Here is a 16,771-nt window from a genome sequence, read left to right on the forward strand (position 1 = left end):
TTTCATATAAACTCATTGCCACAGGATGTTCTCAAAATATAAAGAAATAGGCTCAACAAGAAACTAGATACACTCAAGGGAGCTGGGCTTAATGAAGTCCCTGACACATGCTTGTCTAGCTGCAGTGTCCTCTTTGGAAATCAGGAAATCCCTGAACTACTGATTTTCAGAAGCAGGAATGACACAAATGAGTAGGAGCTACTTTTCCTATGATCTGTTTCCAATTCTAAGCATCCATTACTACTTCCTTTCTTGGTTTCCCTTGAGGAAAGGACATGCCTAAGCCTGCTTTGAATGTTAAAAGCTTCCTCTCTTCTGCACAAATAGAGGTGAGAGTAAGAGGCCATAAATGATTACCCATGGGCAGCCAGTAAAAGCTGTGAGATGGAAGTCCTAACCTGGAACCAAGGAGGTGTTTGAGGTGGACCAAAGGGTCACTGTCAGGGCTCTCAAGGCACTTGACTGAGTCATGCATGGCTCACCCCATGCTGGGGGCCTATGGCAGTGTAGTCCTAACAAGCACTACAGCACTACACTGTTTCTGCCACCCTTAAACTCCACGTGTTCCTCTCACCAACAGAACAAACAGGTTAATAAGGGTGGGGATTTTTTGTGTAGGAATATAATGAAAGCCAGGTCAGAAAGAGAAGCGATCTCAGTCCGCTTGGTAACTTACACAGAACAAAACTCCACCAAGGAAAGGAACCTCTATCTTCTCTTGCTTTCTTACCACAGGGTTTCCTCTTTGCACTTTATGAAGTCTAACTTCTGCCATAATCCACCTGGCAACAAGTTACAGTCGATCTCCCTCTAGTGGGTAATTAATTACCCATAAAAGCCACAGCAAGACTGAGATGTGTTAAAAATCTGCCTTGCACTTACCTTCCTTCATCTCCTTTTTTCAGCTGGCTTTCTTCTTCCTTCATCTGTGATCCTTCTCACACATGCATTACGTGTTTTCTTCATACCCTCCCTGAACTTTGTATCTGGTCTGTCTCCATTCTTGTGCTCTGTGAAGAGTTGGGCTGTTTGAGGGGTTTCTGTTTGACTTTGATGTAAGTGGAAATGAAAGTAAAGAAGCGCCAAAGAATGAATTTAAAGTGAAATATTCTAGAGATTAGTGGTATTTGCACAGAGGCACAGGGTATGCAACCTTCAATATGCCAAAGGTGTAGACTACCTCAAGTTTGTAATTTTTTTTTATCAGGAGAAAGTCAAAGGAAATTTACATTTGGGGTTTCTTATGCTTAAAGTTGATTTATTTGGGTTGAAAATCTTCTGATTTCTGCTTAGTAGTTTGCTCCCCTTGCATTTGTTGTTCCATTACCAAAACTATTAACAAAACACATAAGCCAGCTGTGTTCAATCTGAAGTTAGCTCTCTAACAGCAACAGTTAATTACCAAAGAGTATTCCCAGAACAGAGCTGACGTTAATTGAGAAGAATAGTGCTCTGAAATATGTGGAGACAAGATGCTATAGAAATTGATTTAACCAGACCATGCCTTTTGTGTATGGAACTGTATTTCTCTCCTTGCAGAGCATATAGGCTGGATACTATGGCTGTTACTCCATTTAGATTAATGGAAATATATTAGGGATGATTCTCAAAGGTATCTCCTTTCTCTGACTACTCTGGCATTTTTTTTTTGTGTGTGTGTGGTAAAGCACATTTCAAACAAAAAGATGAACAAGTCAGTATTGTCCAAATGAAAAATGACAGATCTGGTTGAAAGAAATTTTTAGGACAGGCTTTGATAATATATTCCTTCAGTGATAGAAGGCATCAGATTAATCATTATATGTTACCTTTTTGTTTAAATCTTTGAATTATCTAAATAAACCAACATGAAATACATTGTGCACAAATCCAAGTATTTTCCAGGTTCCTGGAGGCACTAACCTTTATCTCAAATCACTGTGGTAAATGGTGTTCCAGAAAAATCACTAATTAGAACCCCAAGAGTATTTATTATGGCAAACTTAGGTATCACAAAGCAAATTAATAAAATGAAGATAAACTGGAATTTTACTGAAACAAAATAAGATCACAGCTCATTTATTGTGAGCAAATTCTGTGCCTAGAAACACCTATGCAATTCATATATTTACATTATTTTGTGAAACAGTATCATACAAAAATAATTTTTCTATGCAGCATATCAGGATTATCAAGTTATTTTACTAACGGGTATAAAAATATTGCAGCTTTTGCTCCCTTCAAAACTGAGTTGTCAATATAACTAATTTCATTTCACTGTAATAACAATGAAATTAATTCCAATCTTTCTCCTATATCAGTTACAATATAATTTTATTCAGCTGAACATTTCATAAACCTGCTGAAGGTAGGAATTGCAGACGGTGCTGAGGCAGGGAAGAGCTACTGCAGAAGAAATTTACAGGTTTTGTCTCCAAAGCTTTCTTTGCATTGATGTGCAGGACAAAAAGAATTCAGTGACTATCAGTTTTCAAGACCAGCTTGTAGAGCTGACAGTAAGAGAATGTTCTTTTGCATCCCAATTGAGTACATTTGTTCTAGAATTTATTAAGACACTGTAAACAAAGAAACTAACAGTGCCACATCCTGTTCTTTATTTAGGTTAGATGAAGGCTTCATTTGGCATCATGGAAACTAGAATGACTACACTGGGCTAAACCAAAAGCCTGTGAGTCCCTTTATCCAATCTCTGGTCATAGTCAGAAATGAGTGCCTAAGGAAGGAGTATGAGGAGTAGGGTGAGCGCAGAGCGTTGCTGCCTGCAGCAGTGACTTGTATTTCATCGCTGCTGATAAACACACAGAGAACGGAGTCTGGGGGTCTGAGCACAGAGCAGGGAGCTGTGAATTCGCTGTTTCAGTCCTTCCTCTGTCACCAAGGTTACTTGTGCATCGCTGTGTCCCAGCTCCTGTGTGCTGGTGGCAAACCTGCCTTCAAGCCTCTGCACTGCAGAGACACACGCAACCCATGCTCAGATAGCCACACTCACATTCAGGCTGATTTTGATCAAGTCTTGTATTATGGAGAGATTTGTTCCTTCCTAATGAGCTGCTTAACATCTGTGATTGTTTCCTGAAGAGCTGCATAATATCCCAGTACACTTCTTATTGTGCCCCTTTATTTCTTCCCTATTCCTTCTGGCTCCTCTGTTTTTCACATGGCTATCATCACTGGCCTTTGTGGTCCTTGTGCTTTGTCCTAAGCTTGTCATCCCTCAGTTCCTATAATCAGGAACAGCAGGCTCGGTGCAAGGTAAAAACTGCAAATATTTTCCCTGTGTAGCCCAAGTCCAGGTCAAGGTAGCACAGAGAAGCCAACTCTTTCAAATGTTCCTGCTGAAGCTGCTAGTTAAAAGGGGATGCTGTTAAATTTCCAGTAAAACCAGAAAGATAACATTGAAGACACCTCCTTAAAAACTCCTGTTAAAAATTTTGTTTAAAAGCTATGTTTCACATTGCTTCAGGGCTACCTGCAATTCCCAGCATGATGGATGATCCTGAATGGATCCTCAGAAATTGAATCCATCAGCTGCAGGCCCCCTTCTGGTGAGTTCACAGTTTCATCATTGATCCTGGAAGTCTGTCACCTCCTCCTCCACAACCATCGTTCCCACCTCCATTGATGGTGTTTCCATCTCTTCAGAAACACCAAGTGGAGGAGGACTGCAAGCTCCACACTCAGGGCACTACTCAGAACATCACAATTCATGCAGGTAAATAAGGAATTGTCAGAATTCCCTTTTCCATTTTTAACCTTGCAATGCAGAACCTTTACCAGTGTGGTACTATTGGGGGTTTCTACAAGCTGACTCAAGCTGCTGGATTGAAGGCCAGGTTTGAGGAACTTCTCCCCAGATCCTTGCATCTCAGGTTGAGCAGAACCCTGGAGAGCTCCTACTCCTCCTCCTCCTCCTCCTCCTCCTCCCTGTGGCCTCCAGCTGCACTTCTGCACAGGGCAGGGGTGCACAGGAACTGGAGGAAGCCACATGGAAGTCAGGGCTGAGTGGTAACCAAATATGTCTAACCCAGGGGGAAGCTGGTGGGAGTGCAAAGCTAGTCAAAGGGAAGGGAGCAAATAGACTGGAACATACAAGCCCTGGAATATTGGCATGTCAGTGGAGGGCTGTGTATAGTAAATAAATAGACATATGCATATTTTAACAATTTCCCCAGGGTAAAGTGAGTGGGAGTGTGTTCAAAGAGTAGTATTTCCTTTATACTATCCCGTGAGCACAGATTCAATATATACATTAGGAAGTACATATAGGGTGTATGTTTGATCAAGGAATTTAGACAATAACCTGAGTAATTGGCAGCATACAGCAAATTCCATCAGTCTGATTCCAACGCCAAGTTCTTTCTCAGTATTTCAATTCTGCAAGCAATCAAAATGGCTACATAGCTACATTATGTTATTAGAAGCAACATCACTTGTCAATATTTTAAGCAGGAAAAGTGATATTAGTTATTGTGCATTATTACCCAGGTAAAAAACACACCCCCGTGTTAAGCATGCACAACAATATACCATTAACCTGTTTATCATGATAAAAGAGTGGTGTATTTTGCTTTTACATTTCTACTACAAGTCCTCTGTTATTACTTTGCACATTAATTTTTTTTCTGCTATACAGAGGATTCAATGATTTTGTAAACCAGTCTCATCCCTAGAATGCTATAATTTGACAATTTCAAGGCTTTTCAACTCAGACCCTTGCATATATGTCATATATCGCATTGCAGATTTCATCCAATGGTTGAAAATGTACTCTGAATACAGTATCATCTTATCAGCATTCCAGCACCATAAGCTTTCTCACTGCAAGCAGGGGACTGTTCATTACAATGAAACTGAAAATGGAATAACTGAAGGATTGATTTATATGACCTTCACTCAGGAATGTTCTAATTCTGACATAATCCCTCTGACTGAAATACTAAACACTGTATAATTTTGATTTATTACCCTTAGAAGAAGGAGCCTGGATCTATAGATAACAGAATACCTGGTATGAAAAAGAATGGTGCAAAAGCTCAGGAAGACTGCAAGAAAATGCAGATTGATCATGTGACTTTACTCCAAACACTGTCTCAGCCAGCAAATCCATGAACGGAGCTGAAAGCAAGTGGAAAAACATTATGCGGATGTTTTCACAAATCCACTCTGTCACTCGGAAATCTCTCATGATTATATACATTTTATAGCAAAGATAAGAGCATGTTAGAAAGTTCAAGCATGAAACAGTCTGTTTACTGAAGGCTGCTGGGAATGTTTATTAAACCAGCTAATTTATGGCAAAACAGGGCCAGAACTTGATATACTCCACAAAAAGCAGCTTTACCAGGCAGCTGTTTCTCTCCCACACCGACAGTATAACCCACTCCATGCTACTCTGTCCTCACATCTGCTGCCATGGGAGCCAGGAGAAGGCTTGTATGAGGGCACGCTGGACCTGACTGCTCACAGGTGAAAGCTAGAGCAACCCTTCAGTGTGCTGCTTAAATTTAACAGCTGATATCTTTAAAGCAAAGCAGCTGGATCCAAATCAGGTAGAATCTTCTTATATTGAAAGGTGAATCAGGCTGGTTGTAACTTGGGTTTTTTTGGTGAGGTAAAGAGAGTAGTTAGAAGGAAGAACAGATAGTAACTATTCACAACAGGCTGGTTGATAAATTAAGCCCACTGAACACAGTCTTAATGCCCTGCAGGAACTGAAATCAACAGGTCAATTTAAAGCAGAGTAACAAAAAGAAACCTGCTCTCCACCCATGTTTTTTTCTGTTCTTAATGTTTGGTGAAATGAATGCTTGCCTCCTTTCCTCCCACACACTCAGCTCACAGTTCCCACTTAGCCATTTCCCAGTCCTATTTTAGACAAATCTTTATCTTATCATGCTTCTCCTGCAAATCCTTCTCCTCTAGAGCACTTACATCCTCTTCTTTCATAAAATTTACCTTTTACAAGTGATACCTAATCAGTCTTATTTTATCCTAGCCAGAAAAAGGAGGGGTTTATTTTGGAAAAAAAATTATTGTTATTCAGTGAATTTTGTGGCTAGTATGAATGGTTTTATTCTACCAGATGGTAGCCTCCTCTATGCAGGAACATTTGTCTGCTTCACTGTACTGCACAATGCATATTATTCTCACGTATGAATGGGCCTGTTCCTTATTACTTCCAAAGATCAAACATTACACAATTCCTCCAGTATGGAGCTACAATCTGAGCTACAGCTACTGCAGCCACTGTAAAAACACTACAGCCTCAGAAAGATTATTCCTTCCTTCCTGAATACGTTAGAGTTGCTATACCAGGAACTAAATTTGTGCTTAGGGATAGCAGGAAGTGCTTGATTCTTTTTATGTACTTGCAGAAAGGGAGGGGAAAAAAGGAGAAAAAAAAGGGGGAAAGGAGGAGATAAAAAAAGAAGATAAAATAATAAAAAATAAAAAGAGAGGCTTGGGTGGAATAATATTTAGGACATTTATTCCCTGAACTATATATGGACAATTTTCAAAGTAAAACAATAAAGTATTTGTATCAAAAACTCTGTTCTATTAGAATGACATAAAGCCTTGTAAGTGGAAGACAAAAGAGAAAAAAAATAAATATTATATCTGTTATCAATTAGCATATCAACATGTAGTAATACAAGGCAGATAATATTTGATTCTTTGGACTAGAAAACTTAACTTAAAGCCCAGTTCTGCAAACCAGTCCTGGCATACTTTATTTTCAGCATGAGCCGTTTATTGAATTCTCAAATGAATGTATTTATCGTTAGGAAAATCAAAATAGCAGAGGAAGTAATATAGTCTTAGATTTCCCAATGGTGAATTAATTAGCGGAGTCAATTCTGCCCTCAGCCTGGTATCTCATCCACCAGACAACACTCACTTCCCACTGTAATGACAGATGATTGTAAAAGCTTAACAGTGTTTTGCCAGTGCTGGTAAAGCTGATAGGGATGGGAGTGAAGGACAGTTTGGTATCTTCCTCAACCAATAGCAAACTATTCAGTATGAGAGGTTAAGAACTACTTTATTAGGATGATTATCATTACCCTCAACAACAACTATAAAAAGCTCCAAGTCAAATGGTTCTGACTCACTTGTTGAAGGATAATACCATCTGTGGAGGAAATTCTGGGTATGGGCTGTCACCAGTGGCTAATCCCCCTGGAACAGGTGCACAGCAGTTTGCCAGTCCCACATCACAGCAGGGCTGGGAGCCAGGGCATCCAGCTCACAAAGTGGATGCCCACTGGAAAGGAGGTGGAACAAAAGAAGAAAAGGCCTGTCTTCATGTTTCTCCCAAGTGGCTTCCTCTTATAAAGTTTTGGTGACTAGAAAAATTTGGGAGCCATTCTCCATCCAGTGTTCATCACCACTGATACCCTACTGCATTAGTAGGGTATTTGTGCATCACCACTAATACCTTACTTCTTCACTAGCAAGCTCTCCTGGGCCACTGCAGCAGCTCTAGAGTGAAATACTTTTGCAAACATGTATGTTTGCAATTGGAAATTCAGCAGGTTCTAAACTGGTGACTGTTAATATAAAATATTTTACAATAAAATGCCTAAGTACCACATCAGTCCATCCTGGCTAAGGTCAAAAAACATTTGTTGAGTCCTATCAGGACAAAAGGCAGAAATATTCCAAAATTTCCTTTTAAATGAATGAGCAAGGAATACAGACTCAAAAGCTCAACTCTGGCAGACCCTGAAGTCGGTGTCATTTGATCTGCAGTAGCACTTGGGTGTCTGAGTAGGTCTGCTGAAACAGAAGGAAACCTTTCCCAAAAAGATTGTTCAGCTAGTGCAAACTGGTTGCTTTTGAGTAAAAGGAAGACATTTTCTTACATTATAAGGAATGTAAGAAATAAAATAACATAGTCTTTTCAGTGAATAAGATACACCTATTAAAAATTACATATTGGAAAGTTAGAAAGGACCCTATAATAAGACCTGCACTAGACAGACAAAAGGACTTCTTAAAGGGATATTTTTTTCAATCAGTAATACAACACACCTTTCAATATAATAATTCCGTCCAATTAAAATTATTCTATTAATGATTAGTCGATCATAGTTTTATGATCATTACAATTTATTGTAAATTTATTGTATTCATTACTAACCTCAGCTGTAAAAAATGTAAATACTAGTAATTATTAAATTTGAAAACAATGCAAAAAAAGAAAAAAAATAGCAAAAAAGAGGGAAATTAAGCTGATTAAATGTCTGGTTCCCATTGATTGCCAGTAGCTGCTAGTGTTAAATTAAGAGGTTATTTTATTGTCCCCTACAGCCAAGCTCAGCCATGTTTCATTCAATAACCAATAATTTATGTCTTTGAGTTAATAATAATTACAATAAAAATATTCCCCATTTTCTAGCATGCTGTGTTTATTTTAGGATATTAACACAGCAATCCAAATACAACACATAAAACTCCCTCAGGGTTTTCTGTCTCACATCCCAGACCTTCTGTTTCTTTATAAGCTTTAACAGCCACAGTTAGAAGAGATATAAATAGTCTGAAGCACAAGAGAATCTCTCTTCCCTGACAGAATCTTTATTTACAAGCTGTACAAACCCAAGCAGGTCAAACAGTCCCTTGCTGGCAGGTTAATAAGGCCCACCTGCCAAAGAAACCCACCAGTGAACTCCACAGGGCCTACATAAATCCAAAGCGCTTGCAACAAGATTTTCTCCCTAGGAATCATACTGAGATGGGAGGCTTATAGTTCAAAAGGGCTCATCTTTCAAACTCCAGAGTGTTTGTCTGCCTGGCATATGCACATGAGTGTTCAAAAGGTTTGCAAAAACCACAGCTCTTACCTTCAGAAGGTATCATTATTTAACATTTATATGTTAATATTGCTTACAGGACACCCACATGCTGAGGTCTCCTCTGCTCATTCCATATGAACATGTAAAGGCTTGTAAGTCTCTGCCCTTTGGACTTTTTTTAAAGGGCAAGTATAGTTGGGTCATAAATTAAATCTTTAAAATTATCCAAGACTTAACATACAATGCAATGAAAATATAATTAATAAATATGGTAACTGGTTATTTAAATGAACCTAGAAAGTAATTCTCAGATGCCAAAATAAGTTTTTTAATGAATATTGACAATTGTCAAAGTGGAATTCCATTCTGAGACCTAAGCTGCTCAAACACAACTCTTGGGTAAATGTTTCCCATTGAATCAATGACTTCTTTATGTTCTTTCCTGAATCAGCTAGGCCCAGCAACTATCCAAGTGTGGGCATATCCACAGACTTCTAAAGAGGCCCTCTCACTGTGTTTATATTGCATTGCAAAAAGCATCTCCAAAGCATCCTTCAGATTTCTGCTTGCTGTTCATACAGTCAGCAAAGCGGTAAATTCTGAGCACGTGCCTCACAACTTATTAGGATGGCCCCAGGCAGATGAATGCAGACAATGGATCATAGCTGGCCAACAGAAGCTCTCTGGTTCAAAACACTAGAGCAGAACTCATGATCCACTCATGAAGGGAACTGGTTTTCCTTTGCACACCTGGCTGTGAACTGCAGGAATGCCTGAAATGATTCACAAACAGATATATGCCCCAGCCTTAGAGGTGACAAAGGTAATGTGGAAGGGCAATATGCCACTGGAGAGGCAGCATGTGTGTCCTGGGCAGGGATAACAGGTCCCACTCTAATGAGCCATTGAACATCTGACGAAGTTCTTTAGTTTACTGTGAGGGACATGTCCATATCAGGCCTACGGGCTGCTTGCCTGTAAAAATCCTTGAGGACAGGTTACAGACAGATCAGGGAAAGCATAAAAAGCCTTGCAGCTCTTGGTTTCTGCACTAGATCAGAGTCCCCACAGGCACTGGGCATTACAGCTGTGTCAGAGCATACATGATTGGGGCTGCAGATTAGTTATTGATAAGTACAGCTATTTGCCAGAGTCATTCCAATACAAGTCAAATGTAACAGTTTTACAAGCATAGGTGGAGTAAGGAACACATGTAGAACATATATTTAAGACAGTATGTTGTGGCAAAGCACTTGGTGGCACTTTGAAGGCTTAGAATGTCAGATTACCAGAGGGAATGCTCAGTTTCAGGATCCTGGTACTGCTGCTCTTGGTGATGTTATCAGTGGTGTACTTTTACTAAGACGCAAAAGTACCTCTTCTGGGGGTACTTTTGGGGCGAGACAGAAGTTGGGGCTTTGAATCACAGACCTCTTGATCCTGAATGCCATTCAAGTGCCTATCACATCCTGTGGAACCAGTGCAAACAGCTTTGAAGAACCAGCTCAGACCCAGCAGATGCATGTAACATCAGCCCTTCAGCAAGCACTACATGCCCAGTTGCTGTAGCAATTGCAAAAGGAGTGTTCAACTCCCAGTGGTTTGTGTCCATGGGAATGATGCTATTCTTAACACAGCAGTACCACAGCCATGCCCAGCTTCAGCATGAGACAACAGAGAGTGAGTGAATCTTCATGTAGGCAGTGTCCTACACCCTGGCCAAGCCCAGCACCTTTCTTCTCTGCTGGGTACATTCTTCATTTAAATCATGGTTTAATTCAGCTGCTGTAAATGCAGCTGAGACAGCTCAGTGTTGTCCTGCTATTTGTGAGCTGGATGCAGATTTGGCACTGGAGGCAGACGTGCCTCTGCGGGGTCAGTGCTGTGTGCAGGGCTGAGCTGCTGTCACTGGAGCAGTGTGACTGCTGCAGGCAGCCCAGCAGCCCCTGCTCCCTCCAGGGCTGCCTCACCAAGCAGGAGCCTCTCAGTGCTGCACGCCTGGCACTGCACACGCTCTGGCTCATTAGCAGTGACTGACACGAGCAAACAGAGCTTACAGCAGTGAGCACATCCAGCTCGAGTGCAAGAACATTGTAAAACGTGCAAGAAACACATCCCACACCTTTCAGTTTTCACAGCACTGACAGCATAGGTGGTAATTTAGCAGATAGGCCTGCATTTGCAAACCTGCTCATCCTGGCCTTACATCCAGTTGTTTCAGCCCTCATTCGTCAAGTACTTTTCCATATACTGTACACCAATGTAAAACAAGTGCTAAGCATCTTCTATAAAGTGTCCAACCAGATCTTGAAATTAGTGGCAATTTCTGAAAATGCCTGTCAGTGAGCATTTTTCTTAAGGCATATACTCAGAGTAAATAGGATATGACCACAACTACAATTTCTCAGTACAGGAAATTGCCAGTCACCAAAGTAATTAGAAACAGTTCATGTGATCAAATTAATCATTCAAAAAAGAGCAATTACTGTTAACAGAATAATGGTATGCCTTAAAAAAGAATGAAATTACCCTTTAGGACCAACATAGTTACCCTCACCACTCTGTACTGAGGCAGCAAAGATCAATACATATGCAAAATAAAACACTGCATTAGCATCTGCTGAAAACAGTAGTAGCATTATCTATCTGGCCTATTCAACCCTTAACAAACTTTATTCTTCAGCCCTGGCAGAGAGTGAAAATATCAATAGTCACTTCTCTGCCAAAATGAAAAAAACCCCACTCTTCAAGGTTTCCATTGCTATACAACTTACCACATTGTGATTATCGCTAACCAATAATTACATGAAGATTAAACGTAAGTCAGCAATTTGAAATGAAGAAGAATTTAATGTTCAAACCTACATTACAGCTCCTCAAAAGCTAAGACTTGGCTGGTTAAGGCTAAAGCTTAAATCTGTAAATCTTAAATATGCCAAACATATTGCAAAAGACTATATTTTTGCTCTGTTGTGCTAAACATGAATTCTGATTATAAATGTATTTTGAAATTTATACTTCTAAGTGAGATTAAGTTTATGTTTAAAAACACAGAAATACTATAATATCAATAGATAGCAGAGTTAATAGGTTTGGAATCCTCCAGCTGTGTGTTTCTACATAGATTAGATTTATTTTATTCTGAATGTCAGCAATGTTTAAATTAAGTCATACTGATGGGGAAGATAATTAGAGACATATAACTTCTATAGATAAATTTATTGATTCACTGAAGTTACTTATACCAAGCTGAAGCACATTAGCTGCTGAGAATTGGTATACAGCTGGTTTTTATCATCCCAACACTGGAAAACAGCAGGGACATGATTCTCAATTTTCCTTTCTCGTGGCCTCTGTCTTGCCCTGAAGATGTATCTTACTCCCTCATGTGTTCAACTTTCCTCTTCCTTTTGCTCCCTCAATTACACTTCCCTTTATTCTGCTCAACACAAATGATGCAAACACAAATAAGTATTTGCAACAAAAGTGACATTTACTCCATTCTTCTCCTATCTGAAAATGTACCTGGTAAGCAGGCTGGTGTAACTTGTAGTATGAAGAAGATTTACATTTAACTATTTTTCATCAGGTAATCATATTTTACTCTGATCAGTATTTAAGCCCTAATTTAGACAGAGACTAATTCTATTTAAAATTCTTTAAGTAGATTATTTTTTCTCAAGGAATCAACTTTTTATTAAAAAATACCATTACTCCATTTTTATATATCAGTGCAAAGGTGATGCCAGCATGAAAGTGTCATGGTAATAGTAGGGATAACACTAAACAGGTATCTCTGCATCAGTGCTACATCAAATCAGGACAATGGGCAGCATTAACTTTACCAGTGTATTTATGGTTTGAACTGTTAATGCCTTCAGTGTTCATCCCTAATACATGGAAAAGTCTGTGAAACAAGAAAAAACTACATCTGCAGATTCTATATGGCCTATTACAGTACTTATTCAACACCTTAGTACAATAAACACTGCAAACATGCTGTGCTGTTCTGCTAATTTGGGAATATCTGATTAACACATGGACTACACTCATGTAACTTCACCTTAGCACTACTTTGAGTTAACATTGCCAGCAAGAAAACCTGCATGCAGGAAAATATACACTAGACAGGTTCTTATATAAAATCCTAAAACAAAAGCAAAAATGGGTACAAGAAAGGATTTTAGAAAGCAATCCTTAGCATCCACATAGAAGAGAAACATAGACAGAAGGCTCCTGTCATGGAGATCTACCTACAAGATTAAATGTGCTCATGAACTGCACTGTCTTTGTTATTTGCCTTTGCCAGGGGAATGGCAAAGCTTCAGCACAGGGACTGCTGGTCCCCATCACGTCTAATGGCAACAAGTACCCCAAAATGTGCCCCATCCCCTTATCAACAGCACTGACCCAGCTCTCCAAGAAGGGAGCTCTGCACTGAGTAATGCCACACACGCTGCCTGCTCCTGACCTCTGTCTAACACAGTGGAACTCCAGCAAATGCAGCACAAGGCCTCGGCTTGTCCAGCACTCACTGTCCCAGCTGCAGCAACAAATAAAACTTCCTTCACCTTCACAATTCCAGCACATGCCTAAAGCCAGGGGCACTGAATTCAGTTACTGCTGAATACGTGATCTTGAAAAAGTGCCTGAAATGAAATTATCTTTTGGCCGAGTAACTAATTGATAATATCCAAAATATTTAAATCTTTCTAGGACAGCATGCTACCACTACATCTATTAAATGCCTTTGAGTTGAAAGAGGGATACTAATTGTGATACTGTGTTACACAATAAGTAACAAGTAATAAAATTTTAGACACCAAATGAAGCAGGAATCACTAATAAATGAATACTTTTATTTGCTCTAGTTGTGCATATTTGATATTTCTTTGATAGGCCATTGAAACCAAAACTGCTAAAAAATATTGACTAATTAAAAAACACAAGGAAATACAATGAAAGAACAAAATCTCCAAGACGTTCAGCCTGGGAAATTGTAGCTACTAGAAAGTGATTAGAGGATGTTTCCTTCAACTCCTTCAAAGCTATTGCTCAAGTGTAATGCAGCATGCCTGTGATTTGTCAGCACAAGCTTACTCTGCACTGCATATGCATTTACACCTTGAGAAGTTACAGCTTTTTTGAACTCAGTTTTCAGAAGTGTCATGTAACTATACCCCCTTGCAAAGGACCAACCTCTTTGTGTACTTCAGTGGAAAAATGAGGTATCCACAATAAGAGCTCAAGGAAATGTCCGATTGTTTTGAAAATTAAAAAGCCTGCAAGCACAATTTTTATTTAAAGGGTCAAGACATTGGACAAGTTTACACCATTGCCTATCTACAATATAAACTGGTAGTATTCCAGTTAAAGGTGTTAAGTCCCAGCATAAGCTTTCCTGGAAATCTGCATGGTGGGTTTATCAGGAGGTAATTACATGGTTGCAAATCTTGATCTCGCAGACAAGGCCAGTGATCTACAGGAATTGTAAGGACTAAGGAAGATTTGTCACCTTGACCATGATAACAAAATCCTTCCACTTACACCTTAAAGACCTGGCACCGATGTCAAACATAGGAACTGTGTTATCTGTAGGATATTATGCATTAGTGATAAGTACAAAATTAAAATATTTTTCTCTTTTTAAGTCATACAAAAAGATAAATTTATAGCATTGGGCCTGCACAAAGTTTATTCCTAAGAGAAAGTAGATAAAGTATTTGTATCATGCAAATTTTTGATAATGTTTTTTTATGGAAGTTGGGGTGGGTTTTGGGGGAGGGGAACAGAAAACACTCCCAAATACATGGTATGCTTTGTACTTTTAGTATGTTATTGTTCGACTATGAAGAAAAGCAAGCCTGTCTATTCCCTTAAACAACAGGATTCATATCCTTGCACTTCTATTTATTTGTATTGATACTGGTGTCTCTATTTTTAATTAGAAAAGATCTTTAGCTTCTCTGTGACTGCATTTAACTGAACTTCAGAAAGGAAGCTGGATAAAATTTTCACGACTCCTAATCCAAATTAGCTATTTTAAAATGCAATGGCACTTTATCTTTAGTGCTGTAAACATTGACATTCTGAAACTAAATCTTGTTTGTCTAACACCTTAAAGATAATGTATTTTCTTTTTCACAGAAAGGTTGTAAAACAAGTTAAAGTACCTTTATCACTGCAGACAGATCTCCTCCAGCCACCTTCAGCCAAAGGTTTTAATCAGCTAATGATTAAGATTTTCACTACTAAGTACTTAGCACTAAATTTGCACTGTTCAACTGCTAACTGCCGTGCAGCCACCATTAAACACTCACGTAAAAACATCAACAAACTTTAACATATGAAAGTAAAATAACGATCACGTAAAAAAAATAAACAGTCTGAGCCTTTCTGTAACAGATGGCCTAATTTCACCATTATCCATGAAGTATGATGCTGGTGTGTTCCCCTCCCTCAATTATCATGTTTACCTTTGGCAGGAGTTGCGACAGGTCGTTAGCTGCCAGGTTAATACAGTATCCATAGCACCGAGGATCTCTATTCTCTGCCTGGTACACAAACACAGCTTCTCAGTGCTCCATAAATCCTTTATTAAACCATTGAAAGCTTGAAAAACCTGGCCATTACCTGCTTTATATTATCTGGCGCAACGGTTCATGAGAATATTTGTTCCTATTGTAACATGATGGCTATTTAACGATTTGACCTAAAAAAAAAAAAAAAAAAAAAAAAAAAAAAAAAAAAAGCTGTGTTTTCAATTGGCAAATTACAAGCACATGCACTTATTTTGATGCAAGCTTATAAAAAAAAAAGCAACCCAGTCCATACTTCCAGAAGAGACAGCCCGGATAATTCGCAGCCAGGCACACTCCGGCTCTTACAACCATTCGACAGCCTCCAAATTGTGTGCAGTTGTACGGAAAGTCAAAACATTTGGCTTAAATCAGGATTTTCAGAAAGCGCACGTGTACGGTGGCTCAGGCCAGCGGTGAGGAGAGCACTTTTCAGCCGGCCAGGAGAGAAATAATAATATAAAGATATTTAAAAGTAAACCTTTTTCACCAACCCCTGTATATTCCTTTCCGTGAGGGAAGGGTGGGTTCAACACGTTCTTGCGCACCTGGGGACGGCTCACGGCCACATCCCCGTATCCCAGGGAAGAGAAATAAAAACAACAAAAAGATGTTTTAAAAGAAAGCGTTTCCCACCGGGGTGGGCGGGCTCTGAACGCGCTCTCGCCCACCTGGGGGCGGCGAGCCAGGCTCCCCCGAGCGGGTCTGGCTCCCCCGAGCGGGTCTGGCCCCACCTCGCCCCGTGGCCTCCCCTCCCCTGGCTCCCGGCCCCGCTCCCGGCCCCGCTCCCGGCCCCGCTCGCGGCCCCGCTCCCGGCGGGCGCCGCTCCCGGCGGCCGCGCGTGCGGGCGGCTCCGCGCGGGGGGATTTGAAACGGCCGCTCCGGGGGCCGCGCGGCGGCGGCGGCCAATCAGCGCCGCCGATTTTTCGCGCTGGTTCTGGCCGGAGGAGGGGGCGGGGCCGCCGCGCAGGACCCGCCGGAGCCGCCGCCGCCGCTGTGTCGCCTCGGCTCCCGCCGCTCCCCGGCACCGTGATACCGCCGCCGCCTCGCCCGGCTTCCCGGGGAGAAGGATGCGCTAGGGCACAGGTCGGTAGGCCGGCAGCGCGGCTGGCTCTCCCCCGCGGGAAGGGAGGAGGCACCCGGGGCACGTTCCCGCAGGCCCCGGGCGGGAGGCGGGAGCGGCGGCGAGGCTCGCCCGCCCGCCCGCTCGCGAGGATGCTGCCGCCCGGCCGCGCGCCTTGCCGCGGGCACCGGGAGCCCCCTCCCGGGCCGGGACCGCGAGCCCTGCCCGGCAGAAACGTAGCGGAGGCGGCGTGGGGGACGGGGGGTTCCGTGGCGGGGCATCCGCGGCCCCCCTCCCGCCCCGGCGCTTCTCCCGGGGACTCCCCCTCCGCC

General features: G+C 41.2%; 1 protein-coding gene across 9 annotated transcripts in view; it reads left to right on the forward strand.

Moving 5' to 3' along the window:
* The window catches only part of NSD2 (nuclear receptor binding SET domain protein 2), a 95,857-nt gene that overhangs the window by 7,958 nt on the left and 71,128 nt on the right, over window positions 1–16,771 (forward strand). For 7 of the 9 annotated variants that reach the window (XR_013339867.1, XM_021535661.2, XM_077782716.1 and 4 more), the window contains exon 1: window positions 16,327–16,462. The exons of the other annotated variants lie outside the window; for them this stretch is intronic. The gene's annotated coding sequence lies outside the window, so the exon portion shown is untranslated. Of the gene's footprint in view, window positions 1–16,326; window positions 16,463–16,771 lie in introns of those variants that run through there. 9 annotated transcript variants of the gene reach the window in all.

This window comes from Lonchura striata, chromosome 4, assembly GCF_046129695.1.
Source record: "Lonchura striata isolate bLonStr1 chromosome 4, bLonStr1.mat, whole genome shotgun sequence".
NCBI classification, from domain to species: domain Eukaryota; kingdom Metazoa; phylum Chordata; class Aves; order Passeriformes; family Estrildidae; genus Lonchura; species Lonchura striata.